Raw genomic sequence first — 13,113 nt, 5'->3', positions numbered from 1 at the left:
AAAAAGGAAAAAGGAAGAAAAAAAGAGAAAAAAAGGAAAAAAGAAGAAAAAAAAGAAAAAAGAAAAAAAAGAAGAAAAAAGATCAAACATTTTTGAAAAAGCTCCAGGGAGCCACAAGGGCGGCGCTAAAGAGCCGCATGCGGCTCTAGAGCCGCGGGTTGGCGACCTATGCTATAGCTAAACAATCCATTAATAATATCAAATCCCCCGATATCCCCCGATATCCCCCCATGGACACGATTACTTCCATTTTTGTTGCATTCTTGGCTGCAATGAGCTACACTGACTGACCAAAAAAGAAAAATCACCACCTGGATTAAGTCAGCAAATGGGTAAGAATCTCTGTTTAAGTTATTTAACCCTGACTCATACAGCGCCTCATCGCTTAAACAATTATGTCAGAGGACCAGAGCATGTGAGCGGAGTGGAGCGGCGAGAATTTCCGCTCCTCGCTCACAAAGGTTGTTACCGCTCCGCTCCGCCCTCAAAGTCGCAAAATGCCGCTCCAGCCATAACCGCTCCGCGCTCCAGTAACACTGCAACCCGCTCCGCTCCGCGCAGCGCTCCACGCTCCGCTCCAAAAATGTTTGCATGCATATAAAATGCACATGTTTACCTGAAGCCTTAGATCTAACCAGAGGTGGATGAGAGAGAGAGAGAGAGAGAGAGAGAGACTCAGCAAAGTTACGTTCCTTGCAGCCAGTCACGGAGCCGAGAGGAACAATTACGCAGAGCCGACATAGTTTTAAAGTCCAAAAAATAGATATTTACTGACAAGAAAAAATAAGAAAATAATTTCACCTAATGGAATTATCTGGTTTAATAGACTTTTGTTTATTAACCTTTCCCGAAACAATGTTTCATTCACTGTGTGTTCGGGTGTGTGTGTGTGAGACATGTGGGTGCAGCGGAGGAGAGAGAGGGAGATGCAGGTGTGCGTGTGTGGAAGACCGGTACACGTGTTCAGTTACTTTTCAGTGTGTCCTCCGTTAGTTTCAGTCGTCGGCCCTCACGCGTTTTGTTTGCTCTTATTACATGTTTGTAATAAATGTGCGAGGTTGCACGGACAGCATTTTTCCTCCGTCCTTTTTTCCCTTCACTTTCCCCGGACTTAACGCCGGTTACGAGCCAGAGACCGAATTAAAATACCAGCTCTCCCAACTACGGTTCAGAGATATGACTGGAAAAGAAGAAAGGTAACAGGTAGTTTGTGGAGAGGTGGGATATGTTTGGACACGCATCGGGGCCGTGATATGGGGTAACGGAGCGAAACTGGAGCGGGATGACGCCCCGCTCCAGCCAATCATCCTAGAAAAAAAAATCCCGCTCTGCGCTCCTTTCAAAATTCGCCGCTCCGCTCCGCCGCTCGCTCACGCTCCGCTCCGCTCACATGCTCTGCAGAGGACACATCCAGTGGTTGCGGAAAATATATCACTCCCTTACAAAAAAGACAAATTACGGGTGTGCATCAAGCAAACAAACAACTAGGGAGATTGTTGACACCATTAAATGTAGGTTATCTGTTCACTAAAACCTGGATATATTATGTCAAACCATCATCTTCAAGTAAGAAATGATCACCAGAGAAATGATTTTTCACAGAGATCCCATCAATATGTCGTTCAATCTAATCAAGCACACAGCAATGCTTAATTATGAAAGTAATTTCCTCACAAACAGTGCCGAGAGAAGCCTGGGGACTAAAGAGCTGTGTAGTCTTAAGAAAATCACTCATTAGCAATGCTAATTAAAAAAGCCTTACATTTGCAAGAAAGTGTAGAGATTACACAGTGGAGAGAAAACAAAAGCCCATGTTTATGACTCTTGATGTTGGATGGGAAGAAAAGGGACAAAGTGATTGCCCAGAGTGTTTGCCATTCAAATCTGAGGGAGTACCACCCTGATCTGGGGTCACTCCAGCTGGCCAGGTCCATGTTCAATAACATTTTCTGCCCCCAAAATTAGCTGAGATTAGTTGATTTCCAGAAATTTAGTGAATGAACAGGTTTTTCCATCTGTATATTTTCTTTTCTTATTTCCCTGATACAGGCATTTGCCAAGATGAAACAGGATTATTCTGGCTCAGATTGTGCAATAGGGGGGTTAGTGAAACCATACAGGACTGTCTCAGAAAATTAGAATATTGTGACAAAGTTCTTTATTTTCTATAATGCAATAAAAAAAAACAAAAATGTCATACATTCTGGATTCATTACAAATCAACTGAAATATTGCAAGCCTTTTATTATTGTATTATTGCTGATTATGGTTTACAGTTTAAGATTAAGATTCCCAGAATATTCAAATCTTTTGAGATAGGATATTTGAGTTTTCTTAAGCTGTAAGACATGATCAGCAAATATGAAAATAATAAAAGGCTTGCCATATTTCAGTTGATTTCTAATGAATACAGAATGTATGACATTTTTGCATTACAGAAAATAAAGGACTTTATCACAATATTCTAATTTTCTGAGACAGTCCTGTATCTTCACACATGATTTGGCCACCACAGACTTTAACTCACTGACAATCCTTGGGATGTTGGGATGTGTTGGCAAAGATTTAACGCAGCGTTCCACATGTCCCTTTGTCAGTACAAGGTTTTAGCCAAAAATGATTGCTATTCTGTATGGGAAATGATTCATCATGTCAGTAACTGAAGTCCCTGAGAGTGGGGGATACAATTCTACAACGTTAGTTGAAGCAGTTTTTATTTATCGACTAATTATTGAAATAGTAAAAACAATAATTATTTCTTGTAGAGGTTATCCATTATGTCAGGTTCTGTTCAAGACTAGAACAATTGAATGAATGAATGAATGAATGAAAAACTTTATTTCGATATTGAAGACAATTATTTGGCATTTGGTGAGCCCACAACATTTTGAAATCATTTGTGAACTCTTCTAATTCTGTGGCTGAAACAAATAAGATCCCCAAATACCCTTCATCCGGCTCAGCGGATCGTTATAATGTGGATGCAAAGTGAACGTTAGCAGCATGCGATCTGACTTCAAAAGGCTTCCGCAGGAAAATATCAGATGTAAATGTGTAATGTCACTGCGTTACCAACACCTCATGTCACTGTTTCATTTAATTATTGCCTAAAAACATTCAGGAGTCAAGAAAATTCAGCGTCTCAGGATGTCATAGAATCAACCCCATATCCCAGAAAACTCTTCACAACAAGAATAAGTAAATACACATTTGGATTTACCGAGGGATCAAACTGTATTAAAACGGGAATAAAAATCTAGTGATACTTAACTGTTCTGCTTCAAGTTACAGCTAAAAACAGCATGTACACATTTAGTCTCAAACAGTGCTGACATGCTCACGTTTAGCAGCCACCCTTGAGGGTTTGAATATTAGCATTTTAGCTGTTATGCATCACATCAAAGTAAACTGAGGTTGATATATTAAAAGGATTCTAAGACCTCAAAACGAAGCTGTTAGACAAACATTAAGCTATCTTCATAGTTGGTACAATATCCAGTTGAATAAATAACCCAAAACCAGCTAGAAACTGTAAACATCAGATAGTGCGGTACATTAACAGCATTTCCACCTCTGTTAAGAATATCAGACACATTTCCTGAAGCACGGTGGTAGACCAAATAACGGGACATCATCCGCATACAACAACAATAACATTTGATACTTGAGTTTCAGTGTGCAAACAAATTCTTACTCTTAATAATACTAATCCATTAAGATACAATACAAATACATACTTCACAAATGTATCACTTTTACCAACCCTTTCAGTGTATGCAACAGCTTTACACACAGAATTTAAGGCATTTAAAAGCATTTTCCAGAGTTAAAAGTAAGCTGTTGTAGATGAAAGAGCTAACTTTTTCAAATGCGTGTCGTCACCAGAGGTGGGTAGAGGAGCCAAAAATTGTACTCAAGTAAAAGTACTGTTACTTCAGAATAATATGACTCAAGTAGAAGTAAAAAGTAGTCATCCAAATAATTACTTGAGTAAAAGTAAAAAAGTACATGGTGAAAAAACTACTCAAGTACTGAGTAACTGTAAACCATTCAAACAGACAAAAGTACAAAATAATCATCTTCAGGCAAATTAAATCAATAAAATAATACAATTAATTAGAATTAATAAAAAAATAAAAATAGCTTAATTTAAAATAATCCTAAAGTAAATTCAACTACTTTAATAAATAATAAATAAAATAATAACAGAATAAAAAAATAAATTAAGCACAAAATTTCAAGCCTTTGTACTTTTCTTTTTTAACCAGGGTCTGCAGGCAGAACTAGAACAAGCCCGTGAACTCATATAAACTCTGTGTGTGGGTTTGAGTCTGTAACAAAACATGCAAAAACAAACATTTTTCCCAAATAATCACTTAGTGATGTCATGAGATTGACCCGTACGCGGGTAAAAGAGATAAAAGAAAAGTAACAAACTCAATGTAGCCTAATGTAGCGGAGTAAGAGTAACAGTTTCTTCTTCACAAATCTACTCAAGTAAAAGTAAAAAGTATAGTGATTCAAAACTACTCCTAAAAGTACAAAATGTCCCAAAACTTACTCAAGTAAATGTAACGGAGTAAATGTAACTCGTTACTACCCACCTCTGGTCCTCACCGAGGTCCCCTGTCACTCTGAAATATATGAACAGCTTCAGCTCGGTGCGTCGGACCCGATGGATGACAGTTCAAGCTCTGTTGAGCAGAGAGCTTCCACCAGAGCATCAATGTATCATGAGGTAGAATGTGGTATGCACACCTAGGGCCTTTACAAAGAGCTCAGCGTGATCTCTCTGCACCAGTCAGGCCAGCAGTCAGTGACTGTAATTTAGAAGTATTAGTCACACTTATGAGGGCCTCCAGTCTCCAGCTCTGCTGCTGCCTCTGGGATCTGCTACAACTCATCGCTCTGGCTGCTTGCAACTGGGACACTTGTGAAACTTGTTCACTGCTGAACAGAGATACAGAGGCTTGACAGCACTAAAACACATGAGGTTTAATCATTTAGTAGCTCATAAGCTTCCTTTCATCATCACTCATACCACGGAAAACCTTTAACTCCGACAAGACCATAACCGAAAACCAAACAGAAGACAAACAGATTAACGGATTATACGATACGCAGGTTAAAAAGGTTACGATAGACAGATTAGAAGCTTAGATCTGATTTTCTATGTGAAAATTAAAATAGGTTTTGTAGGTTTTTTTCAAACAATATCTGACTTTTCTGCTGTTTTTCAATCACAAGCTTGGTCTTCAAAGCCGCGGCACTATTTTGTAGAATGAGAGACCCCACTGCCGTACCAAAGAGTCACCCATATGGCATGTTGTTCATATAGGTCATGTCAAAAAGCAGCTGATGGAGAGCTAACGTGTGAATTCAGCCGGCAATCCAGCACTTCACACTTGACACACCTACGCCATCTGAAACGTAAAATGTGTACCAGTAAATGAGAAGCTGAAATAACAAATGTAGAAAATGTCCCGCCATTCCTTGGGATTTTTCAGGTAAGCCTGGCCACTAGGCCTGTGTTGAAAAAATCGATTTCCCAATTCTAAATCGATTCTCATATTAATTCCTAAAAATCGATTCATATGTCTAAAGATCGATTTTTATTTTTTGGGTTTTTTTTTTTATTTTTATTTTTTTTATTTTATCAAATCATATCAAATCAAATCAAACTTTATTTTTAAAGCACCTTTCATACAAAAAAAATTTAACACAAAGTGCTTTTCATAAAACATAAACATAAAATGTATTAGTGCCCCCCCCCCCTCCCCCTCCCCGCACACACACAGATAGACACACGCAGACACATGGTGCAGACATGGCTAGGCACAGAGGATCCAGGTGAGGAAACGGTAACAGGGAGCCGTCCACGCCAGGAGGTCTCATAGCCCGCAGCTAGAAGGGGGGGGGGGGGGCCCACAGAGACCATCCCGGCCCGGACGGATAGAGGAGTCCACACCACAGCGGTGAAGCCGTGGTGCAGAGCTCCACCACCATCCAGGCCAGAACCATCCCCAGGACGACCCCCTGCAGGCCAGAGTCACTCCCAGCATGGAGGCTCCCCATGAGGAAACACTGGCGATAAAAGCTACAAGAAAACAGGATAAAATACACTAATAGAGTTTAAAAAGTATAACATAACGTAAAATCCTAAAAGTATGTCTAAAAAGCAAGACATTAAAAACTAAAGGACTAAGACAGTAAAATGTATAAAATAGACCATAAATAACGACTAAAATATTTAGATAAAACATTAAGATAAAACAATGAAAATAAATTATGATAATAATAAAAAAAAAAAAAAAAAAAAAAAAAGAAAAAAAAAAAAAAAAGGATAAACTAACTATAAAACAGAGTAGTAAGATCCAATAAAAATAAGGGTGAGCATAAAAAATGTAAAAGAGTTAAATGAGTCAGTTAAAAGCCTGATTAAAGAGATGGGTCTTGAGCCTCTTTTTAAAAACATCAACAGTCTCTGCGGCCCTGAGGTTCTCCGGGAGGCTGTTCCACAATCGGGGACCATAAAAACTGAATGCCGCCTACCCGTGTGTCCTAGTTCTAACTTTTGGTATGGTTAAAAGGCCGGCACCGGAGGACCTCAGGGTCCGTGAGGGTTGATAGGGTAAAAGTAGTGCAGACAAATAAGAAGGCCCAAGACCGTTAAGACACTTAAAAACTAGTAAAATAACCTTAAAATCAACCCTGAAGCGCACGGGGAGCCAATGCAGCGATTTTAAAACAGGTGTAATGTGCTCCCGCCCTCTGGTCCTCGTCAGCACGCGTGCGGCTGAGTTCTGTAGTAATTGTAGGTTGTACATGTTCTTTTTGGGAAGACCAGAGAGCAGGGCGTTACAATAATCTAAACGACATGAGATAAAAGCATGCATTAGCACCTCCGTGCTGGCCTGAGAGAGAAACGGGCGGACTCTGGCTATGTTCTTAAGATGGTAAAAACCGATCTTTGTTATGTTTTTAATATGTGGAATAAAAGTGAGCTCAGAGTCAAAAATCACGCCCAGATTTTTAACTGATTTTGAGGGTTTAAAATCCTGTAACTTTGGTAAAAGTTTCTCTCTCTGGCCTTCAGGACCGATGAGTAAAATCTCTGTTTTGCCCTGGTTGAGCTGTATGAAGTTTGCTGCCATCCATGACTTGATGTCTAAAATACAGTTAAAAAGGGCATCAATTGGCCCAGTGTCATCAGGAGACACGGCGATGTACAGTTGCGTATCGTCAGCATAGCTGTGGAAGCTGATGCCGTGTCTCCTGACGTCCCCAAGGGGCAGCATGTACAGATTAAAAAGAGTTGGACCTAAAATTGACCCTTGGGGAACCCCACACCTTATCTTATAGATTCCTGAGGAACATGTATCCATACTTACGAAGAAACTACGATCAGTGAGGTAGGACGTGAACCATTTAAGAACAGTACCAGAGAGGCCGACCAGGTGCTTCAGTCTGTTTAATAAAATGTGATGGTCTACTGTATCGAAGGCGGCGGTTAGATCCAGCAGAACCAAGACTGTGAGTTTTTGGTTATCTAAATTGCACCTGATGTCATTTAAAATCTTTAAAAGTGCTGTCTCTGTACTGTGGTTCATCCTAAAACCGGACTGATGAGCCTCTAAAATGTGTGTTGAGTTTAAAAATTCATTCACTTGATTAAAAACAAGTTTTTCTAAAATTTTACTTAAAAACGGTAAGTTGGATACAGGCCGGTAGTTATTTAAAACATTGGGGTCCAACCCACTCTTCTTCAGAAGGGGCTTCACCACCGCCGTTTTAAAGGCGGTGGGGAAGACACCCGTCTGAAGAGAACAGTTGACCAAATACAAAAGCTGTTCCTCAAAGAACCCATAGAGTGTTTTAAAAAACGGTGTGGGAATGGGGTCTAAAAGGCAGGTTGTGGGCTTTACCTTGGAGAAAACTCTACAAAGTGTCCCCGCATCAACCAAGGCAAAACTCTCCAGTGTTTCCTCAGGTAAAAGCACTGATCCAGGTGTGTTAAGAGTTAAAATCTGTTGAGATAAAAGACTGGATCTAATGTCATCAATTTTACCCCTGAAGTGGTCTGCAAAATCCTCACAGTAATGGTCTGTTGCTGTTTTATGGGATCTGTCAGGGTTTCCATTTGTTAAAAAATCTATTGTGGAGAATAAGAATTTGGAATTGTTTTTGTTATTTAAAATTAAGTTTTTGAAATGTGAAGTTCTTGCTTTTTTAATAGTATTATTGTAGTTTTTAAGGAGTTGGCATAAAATTTCATAGTGTATGGTTAATTTTGATTTCCTCCATCTCCTTTCAGCACTCCTGCAGTTTCTTTTTAGTTTCTTTATTTCCTCAGTTCTCCATGGGGGTGTAGGTTTTCTGCTAATTCTTTTGGTTAAAATCGGAGCCACTGAGTCCAGCGTTGTTTTGAGTATTTTGTTAAAATTGTCAACGATAAAATCACAGGGTGCTGGTAAAATCTCTGCAGGAGTGTTCTGTAAAATCTGGATAAAATTTGCAGCCACTTCAGGAGTTAGGTTACGTTTCCTCACCGTTCTCACCGGGGCCTCCCGCTGGTTAAAACTGGTGATGTTAAAAAACACGCAGAAATGGTCAGACACAGCCAGGTCCACAACAGAGCACGCACCCAGGGACAGGCCGTAGGTTATGACCAGGTCCAGGGTGCGCCCTCTGCTGTGGGTCGGCTGTGTGACATGTTGCTTAAAATCTAGACAGTTTAAAAGGTTTAAAAATTCTCTAGATACTGGGTCTGAGATGTTGTCTAAGTGCAGATTAAAATCACCAGTTATTAAGATCCTGTTGTAGGAGGTGTGAATAATTGATAAAAGTTCAGAGAATTGGCTGATAAAACAGGTGGAGTACTGGGGGGGTCTGTAGACTGTTATGCAAAGAATTGGGGGGTTGCTAAAAACAAAAGCATGATATTCAAATGATGAGTAGCTGTTAAAAGGAACTGCATTGGATGACATAGTGATTTTTGTTATTGATGCAGTTCCGCCCCCTCTCCTGTCCCCCCTGGTAGAAAATAGAAAGTTAAAATCTGGTGGGGAGGCCTCAGTGAGAACAACAGGTGCATCTGTGCCAAGCCATGTCTCTGTAAGGAGAATACAGTCCAATTTCCTGTCTAAAATCAAGTCATTTATAATAAAAGATTTGTTTAAAAGAGAGCGCACGTTCAGCACAGCCATCTTGATGTCTGTGCCGAACGCGCGCTCATCATGACGTTTTAATGGAACATTAAAAACATAGCTGGATCTAAAAACATTGCTGTGCTTTGTTTTTCTGTGTGAAATTATGGTTTTGATAATGTGGGTGTCCAGAGATTCTGGTGTCAGGGGTGGTGGTGGTGCTGTAGAGGTGTGTGTGGTGTTGGTGTATGTGGTGGGTGGGGGTGAGGGTGAGTGAGATGTGCTCCTATGTGTCTGTGTGTTAGCGGTGAGTCATGAGGTGGTGGTGCAGGACTGGACTGTCAGGTCAATGTTTACTGATAAAAGCCGTGACCCCACCTGGTTTGGGTTTATTTATGTATTTTTTTTTTCATCATTACATTTCAACTTTTGGTTATTGTTTTGTTTATCCCCAAAAAAGGAATGTTTTGTTGGACACGAGAATAACTGGTGCCATGTTTTTGCCTTTAAATATGTTTAAAGGTATGAAAACATTAAAGTGTTAGGTTATAATTGCATAAATTGTCTATATTTCATTACTTTATATTCTGTCTTGGGGTTACATTTGCAAAAAATGATAAAAACCAAATGGTCAAAAATTAAAAACCAAAATAGACCGAAAATGGAACAAATAAAAATGGAATGTGGGAAAAAATCAAACCGATTTCATCCGTCTATGTTTCCTCCCTGGATCTGTTTGATAATTCTGACCCACATGATGTTTCTGAAAGCAGTTCTATCAGCATTCTGGGAGCTGATTGGTCCTTACAGCATCATTAGCTGCCAATACTTGCTGTTTAATCTCAATATAATACTAGTAGTAATATTTTGCATAACTCCAGTCATATAATTCATGCAACAGCTCAAAAAACAGTTTTAATAACACTAACCCAAATCAATATCGGAATCGAATCGAATCAAATCTTGATAATCGATTCCGAATCTTAAGAATCGGAATCGAATCGATTCTTGACATTTGAATCGATCCCCAGCCCTACTGGCCAGATGGGTCTGGGGCCTTTCACAGCCATTTCTGCCAGTTCAATCACAATAGGGTGTATTTATGCGGGCTTTATGCAATGACTCATAGAGGGGTGTCCATTCAAAACAACCAAGATAGCAGCAGAATAACTAACAACACCCTCGCTTAACACGTTTTTGCTGCCATTAACCAGCGTTCATATGCCACCCGATGCCATTTTGGATGTCTTTTATCTGTCTGCTGTGGTCTGTAGAACAGAGATCCATCACACACAACAAGCTCCACAATATTCCACCCACTGTAGGAGCGCAAATCCTGCTGAATACAGCACAAATCTTACTTTAGTGAAATTGGAGCTGAAGTGAAACAAACACTGGCCTCCACTCGTCCAGTGTCACCTGGGATGTCCTCTAGCCCGTCACAACTGTCCACAGGATTAAGCAGGTATAGCTAATGGAAGGACAGATGGATTAATGGGATTTGTATAATTTAATGCACTTTGATCCTGATGGGAATTGATGTACTGTATTGTTAATGCTTCACTCTGCACTGATTCAGTCATCTCTGCTGAAAAGGTCAGATCCAACATTTGCAATTGTACAAACTATAAGACCAGCACTGCCTTTGTTGCTGGCTTAGGCCAGTCAGTTGCAGCTGAACAACTATTCAGAAGAACACACTGATCTGATATAGTTTTACTTTTAATAACATCCTATGAAAATGGACTTTGAATCAAATGGGTTTCCTTATGAAAAGAGTGCTTTTGATGCAATATTTATAATCCTGATGAAATGAGACAATCATTTCTGCTCAAAGAGGTGCAGGAAAATCTATCTGTTGGTTATTCGTTGCCATGGGAAAATGTACAAAGCCTGCGTAAATCCTGAACGTGCGGAAGACAGGTTTGGACACAGCGGCTTCAGGGAGAAATACCTCCAGATATGACTCGACTGTCTGGGAACGAGGAGCTGCGTTGTTGCTGTTGTCCAGCAGATCGATAACACAGCTGTGTGTGGGAGGAAGATCACCATGCTCTTTTCACTTCTACTTCACTCACCACACGCTATTCACTTTCACATGTTCTTGAATAGCGTCTACAGAACCGGTTATTCATGACACCACAGGCAGCCGCAGATCCCAACACAGATCTGAGAACTGAACAGATGACGGAGAATTTTCATTTTCTGAGACTCATCTCAATTTCATTTTCAGACCGTATCTTGAAAACCGTCAAATATGAATACTAATCAATTCATGGGAAAATATTTCTGAAGAACAAACATCAAAAGTGAATAATAAGAATTTCCAAAAATACACACGGTTCCCTTGAACTCCCCTTGAGCCACTTCTGATCCGTATAAAGAGTGTGGGTTTCCTGAGTCCCACTGTCTCGCTCTTGGAGCGTCACCAGGGAGCAGGTCTGGTTTTCTTTGTACTAAATCAAGGTGAAGTCTGGGGCTTTGCAGTCTTTCCCTCATCCCGACGTCTGAGACCAGTCTGGCAGCATTTTCAGGTTTTGTCCCAGTTTTGTGAAGAATCTCCTCCAGCTGTCCCCTGTAATCAGGCTGCCGGGGAAACAAGCTGGACTCAGGAAAGATGGATGGTCTGAGAAATAAAGTCAACCTGGCAGAAATATCGGCCTGTTTGAGGTCAGTGGGAAGAATATTATGTTCCAAAAGGAACACAAACTTACCGAGCTGCTTTTATAAGGTAAACCCACACATGCCGCTTATCAAAGATTTTTCGCAAGTTGTAGAATTTTCAAGTAAATGGGTTTCCTGCGGTGAGTACAGGCAGATCTCCAAAATATGAGTGACTGCATGCATGACAAAAAAAGTAAACAAATCCCCCTTTTATTCATATAGAGTGTGGAGTACCATGGTATAACCTAGACCAGGGGTCGGCAACCCAAAATGTTGAAAGAGCCGTATTGGACCAAAAACACAAAAAACAAATATGTCTGGAGCCGCAAAAAATGAAAAGTCTTGTATAAGCCTTGGAATGAAGACAACACATGCTGCATGTTTCTATATTAGTTATGACTGGGGGAAGATTTTTTTTCATTATGCACTTCGAGAAAAAAGTCGAAATGTTGAGAAAAAAGTCAAAATTTGGAGAAAATGTTGAAATGTCAAGATTAATATTGAAGTACCTTCTAGAGAAAAAAGTCGAAATGTTGAGAAAAAAGTCGAAACGTTGATAAAAAAGTTGAAATGTAAGATTAAAAAGGAAAGGAAAAAGGAAGAAAAAAAGAGAAAAAAAGAAGAAAAAGAAGAAAAAATAAAAAAGGAAAAAGAAGATAAAAAAGAAAAAAAAGAAAAAGAAAAAAAGGAAAAGAAAAAAAGAGAAAAAAAGGAAAAAAAGAAAAAAAAGGAAAAAAGAAAAAGAGAAGAAAAAAAGAGAAGAAGAAAAATAGGAAAAAAAAGAAAAAAGAAGAAAAGAAAAGGTGAAACATTTTTGAAAAATCTCCAGGGACCCACTAGGACGGCGCTAAAGAGCCGCATGCGGCTCTAGAGCCGCGGGTTGCCGACCCTTGACCTAGACAGTACATCACACACTAAAAAGAGAGTCCTTACTAATGTTTTTCATTCTTTTAGAGGTAATTACAAGAGGTTTATTAATATTCATTATTGTTCCATGCTGTCAGTTTTCTCTCTTGCCTATACCAACCCAAACGGTGCATTAAGAAACTGGGGAAAGTGTTAGCGAAAAGAAATCAATCAAAAAACTACCTGAAGATCTTCTAGACTATTGATAGATATATCATATCATTAGATTATAGATCATGAATGGTTCCATAGAACAGTACATGGTGTGGGTCAGCATGGCTTCATGGGAATTCCCTCCCACAAAAATGTTTGGTTGCAAATATTTGTTGGATATTTACTGTTTCAGATCAATGTGGTTCAAACATTCTTCACAGCAGATTCACTCTGAAAACACTTC

The 13,113-nt window shown here is 39.6% G+C and overlaps 1 protein-coding gene across 2 annotated transcripts in view; it reads right to left on the bottom strand.

The window, feature by feature from the left end:
* The window catches only part of LOC133462368 (synaptotagmin-14-like), a 51,989-nt gene extending 40,376 nt beyond the window's left edge, over nucleotides 1-11,613 (bottom strand). For both annotated transcript variants that reach the window (XM_061743584.1, XM_061743585.1), the window contains exon 1: nucleotides 11,487-11,613. The gene's annotated coding sequence lies outside the window, so the exon portion shown is untranslated. The remainder of the gene's footprint in view (nucleotides 1-11,486) is intronic.
* Between the last annotated feature and the right edge of the window lie 1,500 nt (nucleotides 11,614-13,113).

This window comes from Cololabis saira, chromosome 16 (assembly GCF_033807715.1).
Source record: "Cololabis saira isolate AMF1-May2022 chromosome 16, fColSai1.1, whole genome shotgun sequence".
Taxonomy (NCBI): Eukaryota; Metazoa; Chordata; class Actinopteri; order Beloniformes; family Belonidae; genus Cololabis; species Cololabis saira.
Note: the sequence above shows the minus strand (reverse complement) of the source record. Positions and strands in the feature narration are given on the sequence as shown.